General features: G+C 41.9%; 2 long non-coding RNA genes across 7 annotated transcripts in view; one reads left to right on the top strand and one right to left on the bottom strand.

Moving 5' to 3' along the window:
- Nucleotides 1-13,804, top strand: part of LOC122236326 — a 63,928-nt gene that overhangs the window by 20,788 nt on the left and 29,336 nt on the right. For 4 of the 6 annotated variants that reach the window (XR_006214392.1, XR_006214394.1, XR_006214397.1 and 1 more), the window contains 5 exons: nt 2,304-2,431; nt 3,025-3,240; nt 8,794-8,905; nt 12,569-12,687; nt 13,085-13,199. This is a non-coding gene — a long non-coding RNA (uncharacterized LOC122236326). Of the gene's footprint in view, nt 1-2,303; nt 2,432-3,024; nt 3,241-8,793; nt 8,906-12,210; nt 12,338-12,568; nt 12,688-13,084; nt 13,200-13,804 lie in introns of all 6 variants that reach the window. The other 2 variants (XR_006214393.1, XR_006214395.1) reach the window with 2 other exon arrangements.
- On the bottom strand, nt 1,780-13,789 carry LOC122236327. Its single transcript, XR_006214401.1, has 3 exons — nt 13,749-13,789; nt 9,336-9,392; nt 1,780-1,969 (listed from the first exon to the last, which is right to left on the bottom strand). It is a non-coding gene; the product is annotated as an uncharacterized LOC122236327 (long non-coding RNA).

Below are 13,804 nucleotides of genomic sequence, written 5' to 3'. Positions count from 1 at the left end.
AACATCCAGGAAACACTGTCGTCTCCCAATTTTCCAAAAACTATCTGGCATCCGACAATGTGTCACCACCTCTGTTCCTACCCTCTGGTCCAAGCCCCAGCATCCCTTGCTGCACGTGGCAAGTGGTCTCCAAGCTAGTCTTCTTGCTTCCACCCTGGTCTTTCCTTCTGCCTGGTTCCCAGCCCACAGAACCATATAAATCGGTCCATGCAGTTCCTCTGCCCGACATCCTGTAAAGATTCCCATTTTCTCAGTCAGAGGCACATTCTTTGAGATGGCTTCCCTCCTGGGGTGCACCGGTGGCTCATTCCATTAAGCCCTGACTTCAGCTCAAGTCACAATCTCACGGTTTGTAGGTTTGAGCCCCAAGTGTGACCGTGCAGAGCCCGCTTTGGATCCTCTGTCTTTCTCTCTCTCTCTCTCTCACCCACCCTCTCACCCTCCCCTGCTTGTTCTCTCTCTCTCTCTCTCTCTCTCTCTCTCTCAACAATAAACATTGAAAAAAATGGCCTCTCTCCCACCACGTCTCTGACCTAAGCTGCTCTACCTCGTGCTCACCTTGCAGCAGTCACATCGGCCACCTTGTTCTTTCTTGCACGTTTCTACGTTAGAAGATTTGCTCTTTCCTCTACCTATGGCTCGTATAACCTTGTAACTCACTCTCCTCTTTCCAGTCTTTGATTCAGCGGCGACTTCTCACTGAGGGTCTGCTTTGTCCCCCATGAATTCAACCAGCCCCCTCACATCCCACCTTCGGGTAATACCCAGTTTTCTGTACTTTGCTTGGTTCTCAATTCATATGTCTGTTTGCCATTATATGTCCTCTTTGGAGAGATGCCGATTCAGGTCCTTTCCCCATTAAAAGAAAAATGGGTTATTAGGTTTTTTGGCTATTGAGTAGCAGGAGTTCCTTATATATTTTAAATTAACCCCTTATCAGGTGCATGGTTTGCAAATACTTTCTCCCATTCCGTAAGTTGCCTTTCATTCCGTTGATTCATTTGCTGTACAGAAAGTTTTTAGTTTGAATTCCCACTTGTCTATTTTGCTCCTGTTTCCTCTGCTTTTGGTATCCTCTGTTGTAGATACTTTTATAATAAACTGAGACAAAATCCAGACCCCGTAAGACGACGTGATAAACATGAATATACAATATTAAGACACCTATTTTTATCATCTGTGTCGCATCTCAGGGGTTATTAATATTTAATGTAAGTACAGTGTATGTAGCAAGTACTAATGAATGATGCTTGGTGTTTTCTTTCAGTGAAGTTTGAATATGATAAATTTGATTGCTGGGCGTGTCAGGAATTAGTTGAGAGTTTGATAAAAAGCATTTAAAAACTTATGTGTAAAATGAAATAAGTTTTTCTATTAAGGAAATTCAGACTGTGTTTTTATAAGAGCATCATAAGCTAGGGATAATAGCTTCCAGAAGTAACATTTGGAAGAAAACCAGTTTGTGCAACCCAAGGCATGGACTGTATTACCCATTTACGAGGTTTCTTTCATAATTTGTGAAAGATTACCTTGCACTGTGCTCAAACATTCACCTTGTAAAATAGTTAAATAAGATGAATATTACAATGTGATAAAAATAACATGAGAGCCTTTCCCAGTTGCTGTAAAAAAAATCGATCAGTTGTTTTTAAAAAAAAATCACGAAACTGGCTTTTGATAAATTTTGTTTTCAGTTTGTTTATGTAGAGAGACCGAGAGAGCAAGAGCAGGGGAGGGGCAGAGAGAGAATCCCAAGCAGACTGCATGCTGTCAGCACAGAGCTCTGATGCAGGGCTCGAATTCAGGAACTGTGAAATAATGACCTGAGCTGAAACCAAGAGTCGTCAGCTTCATCCACTGAGGCCACTCAAACACACACCTCTCATGCATTTTTTTTTTTGAAAGGACTGTTTATTTAGTCAGCATCTTCTGATGCCAGTAGAGGGCACTCTGGTACCAGGTGATTAGCCTATAAAGGTAGAGAAAGGACAAAGTTTCTGATTAGAAGAAGCTTGCACTCTGAACAAATACCGGATGAAAGGAGGCAACGCCATAGCAGCAATGAATGTGGTGCTAGGGTAGCCGCTGACGTGGAATGGGGTCTTGTTGAGAAAGGCTTCTGGGTAACATTCACCTTCTCTGGTGATCCATTACCGAACTACTGTTGTTTGGATCCTTTGACAACCCTCTTGTCTACCTCCAACCGCCTCCACTTAAGTTGTACTTAACATTGTCCTTTGTTTACGTTTCCATTTGTTGTTTATCATATAAAATTCATGGTTTTTGCATTTGTTTCTGTGCAGAGGAACTTCAGCTGGGGGCTGGATTGCAGGCAGTGTCGCTGAGGGGAAGAGGGGTCTTGGAGCCATTTTTCAAGACCAGGTGGTGAATACCCGACAGTACTTGGAACATGTGAAAGACTCCACAACAGGTGTGCTGGCCTTTAACAACCTAGTGTTATGGAATTGTTCGTGTTGATCTTGTTCTGAGGTTCATTTGTGTTTGAGAATCTTAGAGCTTCACCCCATCACTGTGAGTGGAGGTACCTTCCTACCGTCTCATGATTTAATAACCTCCACCTTTGCAGAAATAGAGACCTATTTTAGGGACCTGGATGTACTCTCCAGTTTTCTTTTCCTTTTATAGCAACTAAAATGACCCAGTTCTTTGGTTGTGCTGAGCCTTTTGTTTTTTTTTTTTTTAATGCTAAACACTATTACAAACAGTGGCTCCCCACTCGCCCTCCCCTTTTGGAAGCTTTGTGTTACAAGAGGTTTTCTTTTGATCTCTTGTTACTGTTAATTTAATATTTTAATCTCCTGTTGTAACTCTAAATGTATGTTTGTGTGAGGATTCCTCTAAAAGGCCGGTACATATTCTGGGCATCAGGTGTGTATAAGTGTTCGTTACTTGTTCATGTCTTGGTTTGGCCTAACTTAAGCTCTCAAGATTGTGGTGTGTCCATTGTTTGGGGAGAGATTGGTCAACTTGTTTCATTATTGACATGTGCCTCGGTTTTTGCAGGAATGCAAGGTAGAGTGGTGAAGCTATTCCCCAACCATTTCCGAGTGACCTCTCGCCCTGAACCCCTCACGTCTAAGTACAACATTGATTACATGCCAGAGGTTGAAGATGGAAAAGTTCGTACAGATTTGCTCTGCCAGCATAAACATGTAATTGGAGAGTGTCCCACATTTGATGGGAACTCTTTATTACTGCCTCATAAACTACAAAAGCAGGGTAAGTAATGTGATTGGACACTTTCTTTTTCTTTAAGTTTATTGACTTATTCTGAGAGAGAGAAAGCACATGTAGGGGAGGAGCAGAGAGCAAGGGCGAGCGAATCCCAAGCAGGCTCTGCACTGTTTGTGCAGGGCCACAGGGCTTGAACCCACAAACCACAAGATCATGACCTGAGCTGAAGTCAAGAGTTGGGCACTTAACCAACTGAGCCATGCAGGCACCCCTGTTAGTGGACATTTTCTTGACCTTTGTTCTTTCTTTCTCTCACATTCTCCCTGTATTATAGCAAATATACCTTTTTCATACAATGGTTCATGGACACCTCTCGATCTCTTGCCCATAGGATTTGTAACAAAACCCACATGCCGTGTTTGGCTATCACTGATGTTCCCTCATGCCTCATTTTGGTGGTTAAAATGAATTTAAGAACAAAATATATATTTTTTACCTTTCCAATGGCAAATAGGGCTCAAATGCTGACGAAGTATTGAAAAAGTTTTTATTTCTTGTTCCAAAACTTCACACACACACACGCATACACACACAGAACTGGAAGGACTTAATACTCCATTTCTTTTCCTTAATTTAATATTTTTGAGAGGGAGCAATTGGGGGGTGGGCAGAGAGAAAGAATCTTAAGCAGGTTTGACACAGCACAGAGCCTGAAGTGGGGCTCAAAGCCCTGAACCATGAGATCATAACCTGAGCTGAAATCAAGTGTCAGAGGCTTAACTGACTGAGCCACCCAGCTGTCCCTCTTCAATAAACTTTAAAAACTATTTTTTTAAAATGTTTATTTTTGAGAGAGAGAGAGAGAGAGAGAGAGAGAGAGAGAGACAGGCAGAGTGTGAGCAGGGGAGGGGCAGAGAGAGGGAGACACAGAATCTGAAGCTGGCGCCAGGCTCTGAGCTGTCAGCACAAAGCCCGATATAGGGTAGAGCCCATAAAATGTGAGATCATGATCTGAGCTGAAGTCAGACATTTCACCGACTGAGCCACCCAGACACCCCACTTCAGTAAACTTCTGTATTTATTTAGCAAGTGCATAATTTACAGGAGCTTGTTTAAGTTAAAAAAAAATCCCTGTCAATATTCGATTCGGACCCTCATTTGGGTCTCCTAAATCATATTTTCTACCTGCCTGTGTCTCTGGGGGTTAAGATTGCTCCTGCCAGACACCCAAGTGACCTGTTGTTTTGTGGTCCAGTAATGAGCGTCCTCTCCTTGGAAGGAGCACTAGACCTTTTTGTTGTTTCTTTACCTCAGAAAACAGAACTGGTCAGCCGGTGGGGCAAAAAGATTGTGAAGGTCATCACTGAATTCTTCAGTGAACTCAAACCCACCTCACTGGACTGCTTATGTTATTACAACATACTCTCTAGCAAATGTGTTTTTGAGATTTCATTTCCTTGAGATTTGGTTGCATGTTAGTGTGTCAGTGGCAGTGTACATAGCTGTTTGGTCCTAGAATTTGTGTTCTCGAGGTCTCCTCGTGTTCTGGGAGGGCAAGCGGTCTTTGAGATGCATCGGCACTTGAACCTCACCTAGATGTGCTTGAGTTCTGTGGCTTATTGTTGACATTGTTCTTCCTGCCTACCCCCACATCCCATGCCTGCTCCCTGTCTAGGGAGGGACAGATGTCAACTGTGCACAGCGATGCCTCTTTCTCCTGGAGTAAATGTGCATTTGTTTTCTTTTCTTAATGGTTGTTTATTTTTGTAAGAGAGAGAGAAAGAGCAGAAGCAGGGGAGGGGCAGAGAGAGGGAGACACAGAATCTGAAGCAGGATCCAGGCTCCGAGCTGTCAGCACAGAGCCCAGTGCGGGGCTTGAGCCCTCAGTGCAAGATCATGCCCTGAGCCAAAGTCTGGTGCTTAACCGACTCAGCCAAGCAGGCACCCCTACATTTGTTTGGTGTTCTACACTTACGGTGATGCACAAATAGTGAAAATGAAAACTGGAGGCACGTAGTCTGCAAAAGAGGTTTCAGTTCATTTCTGGGGATGAAGGACCTTCTGATGACCTTCCCATGACCCTTTGTTGTAGATTATGTAAAGGAGGGAAAAATGGAGGTTCAAGGGGCCTTAATATCTACCTTACAATGTCATTTCCTTGTTGTATCAGGCACTTCCTGTTAATCGTTTGTAAAACAAAGTCACTGATCGATTTCTTTCCCCCAGTGTATCTCCGTGTTTGTTAAGTAAATCTTCATAATATTCACTGCGGTTTCCACGAAATCCATTCTTCCAATTTCTAGAATTTTGAAGATGATGGATTTGAAGCAAGTTGGTCGCAACTATTACAACGAGAATGTGGCCACGGAGTTCCTCAATCATAAGTACACAGTGGAAAGTTTCACATTCTACAGACCTGACCATAGAAGCATTTGAGAAAGTGACTCTCATTTGAAGCAGTAGGATTTATAAGTGATGGTCTTTTCAGTGGTACCCACTGGCCATGAACGATTCAGTTAGAATTTCATGTAAATTTGGAACGAAGTGAAAAGATTCACTCTTACAGTCCTAGAGTGATAAGCATAAACCTTGAGGTATTCGGTAGTTCTATAAACCTCATAGGAAGTCTAAATCTTCTAAAATTTGGATAGTAGATTTCTCTTAAATACTTCCAATCATAGTAATTATAGCTACATGTATGTATGTGTATATATTGTGTATATGTTTATAATTCATACACCTATATCCTATATATTCTCACATACATACATACGCATGTGTGTGGCTATAGGTGTGTGAGCCTGTGGGTGGTAACAATATGGTTTAACAAAGAGTGTAAGAGGTATAACTAGCCCATCAGGTAAATCTCTATTGGAAAGGTCCTTCAAAAGATCGGTTCTTACTAAAAATAAGAAATTGAAACTGCTTGACTCCTAAGCACCAATTTTAGACCCCAAGTTCCAACGCTGGGACGCTTGCTTCCTTGTTCAGAGCTTGGACTTTGACCCTTACATCTAATGTCTTCTGCTTGCAGGCTGGTAATCTGGCCTGGATATAGTGCTTCTATTCTTGAGTATGAAACCAGCATTACCCTCTGTGCTGATGTGAACCACAAACTGCTCTGAATGCAAACTGCTTATGATCTAATGCATGTTGATAACAAATCCCAAAGGAAAGATGCTATGGAAATTTTTAAGAATTAGTTGGATCAATTGCTTTTACATCTGTGTTTATTAACTTTTTTAATGCTTATTACTTTTTTTGAGAGAAGCAGAGAGAGTGTGGGGGAGGGGCAGAGAGAGAGACAGAGACAGAGAGGGAGACACAGAATCCGAAGCAGGTTCCAGGCTCTGCACTGTCAGCACAGAGTCTGATGTGGGGCTCGAACCCACGAACCATGAGATCATGACCTGAGCTGAAGTCGGACACTTGACCAACTGAGCCACCCAGGTGTCCTGTGAGTCTGCTATTTAAAAACCTATCCAACCACTTTGAGAACTTTTTCCCCCCATAAGAGATGGTCCTATAGTTTTCGAATCAATAAACGTTAAAGGTCAGAGGCAGAAATAGCATGGGAATGGTGAGAATCCATCCACACTTTTCTCATCTGGCTATACAGCGTGAGAGAAAGATAAGTTTCAGTTGTAGATTTTGCTGTTCTTGTGATTCCTGATGTTGATCCAGTCACCTGCTCTGAACCCTCTCTCACATGTAACAGAATATGCTCCTTCCAAATGTCTTTTCTCTTGCTTTGTGTCTAACTATTTTTAACAATCAGGGCTTAATTATCATCCATTAGCAAATGTCCACTTGACGGAAGTGTTTTACTTTTAACCTTCTTCTAGACCAGACATTTTAAGCTGAAGAGCGTGGATGTAAAGCTGCTTGGCCAGCATCATCGTAGGAGTCCTCAACTTTATTCTTGCTTTCCAATTTCAAAATTCACTACAAAGCTCTAGGAATCAGGACAGTGGGATACTGGTATGAAGATAGACCTAAAAATCAATGGAATACAATTGAGAATCCTGGAGTTAACCCTCACATTTATAGTCCATTGATTTTTTTTTTTCAGCAAGAGTTTCAAGACCGCTTTCTTGGGGAAGGAATACTCGTTTCCTCAAATATTGCTGGGACCACTGGATATCCACCTGGCCGCTCCTCACAGAAGATACAAAATTAACTCCAATTTATCCCCCAAATTAACTAAAAATAGACCTAAATGTAAGCGTTAAAACTCTATAAAATTCCTAGAAGCAAATCTAGGAGTAAATTTTCTTGACTTTGGCTTAGAGAAAACCTTATAAAATAAAATGCCAACAGAGAAGGGATGACAGAAGGAAAACATAAATTGGACTTCACCAAATTGAAAACTTTCTTTCTTTGAAGTAAAAAAAAGGGGGGGCTCCTGGGTGGCTCAGACGGTTAAGCGTCCGACTTCAACTCAGGTCACGATCTCGCAGTCCGTGAGTTCGAGCCCCGCGTCGGGCTCTGGGCTGATGGCTAGGAGCCTGGAGCCTGCTTCAGATTCTGTGTCTTCCTCTCTCTCTGCCCCTCCCCTGTTCATGCTCTGTCTCTCTCTGTCTCAAAAATAAATAAACGTTACAAAAAATTTAAAGTTACGAAAAAGAAAGAAAAAAAAAAGGAACAGAATGAGAGAACATTTGAAATCACGTATCTCCGGAACAACTTGCTTCTACATATGTAAGAAATGTTTACAAGTCAATAATTAAAAGAGAACCTAACTTTTACTTATTTCTTCAACCCAACTTTCAAAAAATGGGCAAAGGATCTGAATAGACAGGCTTCCAAAGAAAATATACAAATGGCCAATAATCACATGAAAAGATACTCAGTATTATTGCCCACCAGGGAAATGCAAAGTCAAACCACAGTGAAATACCCCTTCATATGATGGGTATGATGGCTAAATTTGAAAAGGCAGAGATTAAGTGTTGGCAAGGATGTGAAAAAGTTGGAACCACCCGTCAAATACTGCTGGTAGAAGTAAAAATGGTGTGGTCTCTTTGGAAAACAGGATGGCCCTTTTTCAGTATGCTAAATACAGTGTTACCATATGAGCCAGCAATCCCTTCCTAGTTTTATACCCAAGAGAAATGAACACCTGTGTCTACCAGAATTGATACATGAATGTCCATAATCTCATTATTCATAATAGCTCAAAGGTGTTAACAACTCAAATGTTCATCAACTGACAAATGGAAAAATAAAAATGTACATCCATAAAATAGTGTGTCATTTGGCAACAAAAAGGAATGAAATACCAATACATGCTACAGCATAGATAAACCTTGAAAAGTAGTACACTAAGTGGAAGAAGGCTGTCAGGAAAGGTCACATACTGTATCATTCAATTCATGTGAAATAGGGTGGGTAGGCAAATGTATAGGATTTACAACTCTGTGAATATACTAAAACCATTGGATTGTAGCCTTCCGTAGGTGAATTATATGTCATATGAATTTACTAAAGTGGGTATATCCTGAAATTTCTTGTAGGATTTAAAGCTTCTCACTTCTTCCATGATCCCATGCCATAAATAGGTTAGGAATACTACTATGTGTTGTGACCATTCCACAGGTATAACAATAGAACCTATCGAGTGGATGCTGTTAATTGGGAGGAGACTCCCAGAAGTACGTTTAAGAAATCAGGTGGTGAGGAAATCACCTTCATAGACTACTACAAGGAGGTAGGAAATGTCCTGTCCTTCAATGTATTTAAATCTCATTTTGTTCTTATTATGTAGTCAAATATATGTCTCCTAAAAATACATGTGCAATGTAGAGTCCTGTATGTTAGATTATAATAATATAACATCATCTATTAACCTATAACATATATATAATCTATTATAAAATTTCTCCTTAGTGGTATTGTAACTTGACAGATCTATTATCCATGCATTCGAGTGCCTCATATATAGGGTAATGTCACATGATTAGAATGGCTCCAATATGGCCTCTCCCGTGGGCCTAAGAGGAGGCTATGGTACTTTGAAACATGTTGATGGATCATTGGGTAGAAAATATGGCAAGACTTCATATGTGACCACTTTCCTTATATAGAAGTTTGAGCCCTATAGAATTTGGTTTGAAAAGAAGAAACAAATGACCACTTACCATCTGGAAAGATGTCAGCTGTGTGCCGAATCTCAGAACTCATGGATTCCTCAATCTCTGTTCACAAAGACATAAGTAAACTTAGCTTGGTGCACAAAGATACACTAGTTGAGGAGATTAGTTTTCTAGCTTTGGCAGATGAGAGAAAGGAATTACAGATATCTGTAGCAAATGGAAAGAACTCACAAATATATTTTTAAAAAACAGCTTGTATTTTTATACTGGAATCCAAACCATGGCTACTTGGAACCACCAAGGCTACACAGCCTTCTGGCAGCCCTTCAAGGGGATGGTGCTATTACATTATCCTCACTTGTGCTTGATACTTAGTTCTTGTTCATTCAATCCAAAAAAGCACTTAATGAGTGCCCATTACACATCTTGGGTATACTTTGGTAAGACCACTGAGTTGTCTGTTCTTAAGGAACTTGCATCCTTACGGCAGGAAGAGAGACGGCAGACAAGACTGTTCTAAGGGTTATGAGGGATATATCTAGATAATTAAAATTGAGAGGTATTATGGACGGTGTCTGGTGGTTCAGAGTAGGTGGTCATGGAAAGCTCTGAGAAGCTGGTATGTGAATGTCTGAAAGGAGCAAGCTGTGTGCAAATGAAGGAGAAGAGAAAAGACCCCACTTTCCAGATGGGCGAGATGTATCCAGATCCCAAACAAGGCTAGATTATTCTGTGCAGAAGTGCACATGGTTGCGGGGAGGACATCCTTGGGTTGTAGGATATGAAATCAGAGGATGAAGTGGGGGCCACATTGTATAAAGTTCTGTCCACTGAGACAAATGAGATATTGTCAGATGTTCTACAGATGGATGAAGTGATATATTTTATTTTACAGATATGTGTCTAATTACAAGGAACGGGCTGTATGTGGGTAAAAAGGGAGGCAGAGACATCAGTGCGGAGGTGGCTAAGTCACTTTAGGTCAATGATAATGGTGACCGGGATTAGGGTGGGAGAGGTAGGAAGTGAGTGGATGCCAGAGTCATTTACTACAACGGGGGAGTCGGTGTGAGAAGATTGGGGACTTTGGGGTTGACTTAGGCTCTGATGGAGGTGGTAGATAGAGATACCTGGCTGATATTTGCTTGTTCATTCTCCAAATTTGACCTCAAATGTCATTGATTGAGAAGAGCCATGCTGGGTATCCAGAGTACATCCACCCCACCCCCACACCAACCTGCAACCTCAGGCCTCTGTGGGGTCCCCCTGTTCTGTTGTGCTCTTGCATTTCATAGCATCTATCCCAATTCGGAATTCTGTATTTGAGTGGTTATTTTATGAATCTCTCCCCTCTCTGTAGACAGAGTTCCACCAGGGCATGACAATGTTGGTTTTGCTCCTTGTAAATACCTCTCCTGTCTCATACCATGACTAGCACATAGAAGTTGAAATATATATAGGTTGTAGTAAATTCACACATGCTGGCATCACAGAGCAGCGGGTTTGGGAATAATTAGAGGATTTGTCACATGAAGACAAACTACCTTCTTGGCACGAGTTGATAGGCAGGAGCCTTGGATGTAAAAGAAACCTAAGACTGTGGTTTCAGCAGGTTTAATTGAGAAAAAAAAAAACAGATGGGCTGAAATATTTGAAACGATTTGGGTCATCTTGGGATGCCCTGGTGGGAACTCAGTCTAATGACCGATGGCAATTTAGTTGTCCTGTTGTCATGAGATCTAGAAAAATCCTGGAATCGATCGATGAGCCCTTAGAAGGAAAGTACAATCCTGGCCTTCCAAAAAGGTTTCATAATGCTGCAAAGAAGGACCACAGAACTCCTGTTTAGGTGCAGAAGTTGATGTTGGAGGAGGAGATCCTTCTAGGATGTTGCATGGCAGCTATGGGAAATAAGAGGCGTGTTTCCCAAAGTTTTTGACAGGAAGAATAGCTCGTCCAAAGGTTTTGATAGATGAGGCCCTAAAAGGATGCCATGATTCTACACACATGTAGACACCTGCACAAGCTTGGGCCTTAAGACTCTAGAACCAGGAAAATGGGGGTGAATCCCAGCTGTCTTTCAAATAACTAAAGACCACTCTAAGGGTGAAAAAAACCCATGTATAGTCTGCAATGAGATCATACGAATGAAAACTAATAGTTCAGCTTAAGAGAAAAAGAGCCATGAACACTGGATGTGAAGTTTTGTCGCGGGTAGGAACTCCTTTGAAGTTCTCGGGATGTTTAGCAGTCAGATAAAACCAGAATTGATGTGGCTAAATTCCTACTGATGAGGACCTTCCTGATCGGCATGGAAGGATCTATGAAGAACCATTGCTGTGTGTTGGAGAGTAAAGGCAGTTTGTGGCACGGAAATTGCAGCCCAGGGGTGGGATGTCTTGGCAAATATCTCTTCCTCCTGGAAGCAGGGACTGAGAGTTTAGGAGAAATGATGCAAGAGGCATGTTGGGAATAGATGTGGAGTTGCAACTCTAAAAAGTTGACTGGGTTTGTTGCCCACCCCTTCGTTTGGGAATCGTCTTGAAAGTTCTCAAGTATGTTTGAGGAATCTTTAAGACAGTGCTGTAGTGAGAAATACAGATCCTAAGAGTCTGTCATACGTTTACTTATATGTAGTGAAAGGATCGTACAATGACCCCCAATATAATGTCTGTGAGCATCCCGCTCTCCTTGGCTACATGTGTTGACAGAGAAAAAAAGAGGCCATCTGCGGGACGTCTAACTAAGAGAATATTAAGAGAATCTTTGATGCGTTCTTAACCTTGAGGAAACCGTATCACCAGCACACCCCCAGGCCTCTGTTGGTGACCCCAAAATGCACTTCTGTACATATTTATGTGACTCTGCTGAGGCTTCACTGATAGTTACAGCAGTGTTCTTTCTTGTTTCTGTTGAGCAGCAACATGGTCTAGTGGTCACTGCCCTAACTCAGCCACTTTTGGTCAGCAAAGGCAAATGGAAAAAGAGCCAACAGGACACGCCCCATGAGCCTATAATGCTGGTTCCTGAGCTATGCTACCTGACAGGTACTACAGATTTGTGCAGTCTTCAGAGAAGTCCACCCCTTTTGAGCCCCAGGTGTTAGGATGTAGAAGTACCAGCGTTTCATAATACTCCATATGGCCCAGAGCTGCATTCTCTCTGCTGGTTCTTCCTCTTGCAGGTGCAGTGGTCAAGGCTTCTCTCGTTTACACGAGAGAGTTGACACTATTCTTGCTTCTTTAGCTATATCTTTTCTAAACTTTGTTTTTGGAAAGGTCTAACAGATGAAATGCATAAAGACCACAGAGTGAAGAGAGACATGGCTATGCATACAAGGTTGGATCCAGAAAAAAAGGCAGCATGAATTACAAACATTCATGAATATTGTACAAAAGTAAGTGTTATTTTTCTGTGTGTGTGTGTGTGTGTGTGTGTGTGTGTGTGTGTGTCCTGAAGCGGAGACTGCGTAGAACCCCTGGCATCTCACATGCTCCAACTAAAATGTGACAGTTGGGACGAAAACGATACCTTGGAGGGAACAACTCTATTTTTTTCCGTCAGTGCAAAATTAGGGGAAGTCTGAAGGGGGAGAATAATATAGAAAGATCCTAAGACCCTGCGCAAATGTTAGAGCGAAGACCTCATGATTTCAGGGTACCAGGGACCTTCTTTGTACCATGTCAGCACAGAGGACAATAGAAGACATCTTTAGATTAGAGGAGAATTTTATAAGTGGATCATTGCCTTTGCTTACTTCATTTCGATTGATTTGTGGACATTTTAACTTTCAGAAATAAGAGTGCACAAAAGGAACTCCAACTTTGGGATTTGAAATTTGACCCCAACTTCGTGTCCTTCTCAGGAAGAATTATGAAAGAAGTAAGAATTCTTCAAAGAAGCAGAGCGGTGAGGCCATTTCAAAGTGGCCATGTTTCTTTATCTCTCTTTTTCTCAGCTTCTTCTTTTTCCATAATTTTATCTTCTAATTCACCTATTCTCTCCTCTGCCTCTTCAATCCGAGCTGTAGTCACCTCCATTTTATTTTGCAGCTCATTTATAGCATTTTTTAGCTCCTCCTGACTGTTTCTTAGTCCCTTGATGTCTGTAGTAATAGATTCTCTGCTGGCCTCTATACTTTTGTCAAGCCCAGCGATTAATTTTATGGCTATTATTTTGAATTCATTTTCTGCTATATTGCTTACATCGTTTTTGATCAGTTTGTAAGCTGTCGCTACTTTCTGGAGTTTCTTTTGAGGAGAATTCCTCCGTTTGGTCATTTTGGCTAGTCCCTGGAGTGGCACGGAACTGCAGGGCTCTTCCTCTGTGCTGTCTGGAGTAACTTGAGTTGGTGGGCGGGGCCGCAGTCAGACCTGATGTCTGCCCCCAGCCCACCGCTGAGGCCACAGTCAGACTGGCGTGTACCTTATCTCCCCCTCTCCCAGGAGCAGGACTCACTGTGGAGTGGTGTGGCCTCTGTCTGGGCTACTTGCACACTGCCAGGCTTGTGGTGC

Source organism: Panthera tigris, assembly GCF_018350195.1.
Source record: "Panthera tigris isolate Pti1 chromosome F3 unlocalized genomic scaffold, P.tigris_Pti1_mat1.1 chrF3_random_Un_scaffold_93, whole genome shotgun sequence".
NCBI lineage: Eukaryota > Metazoa > Chordata > Mammalia > Carnivora > Felidae > Panthera > Panthera tigris.
This window is presented reverse-complemented; position numbering and strand designations above follow the sequence as displayed.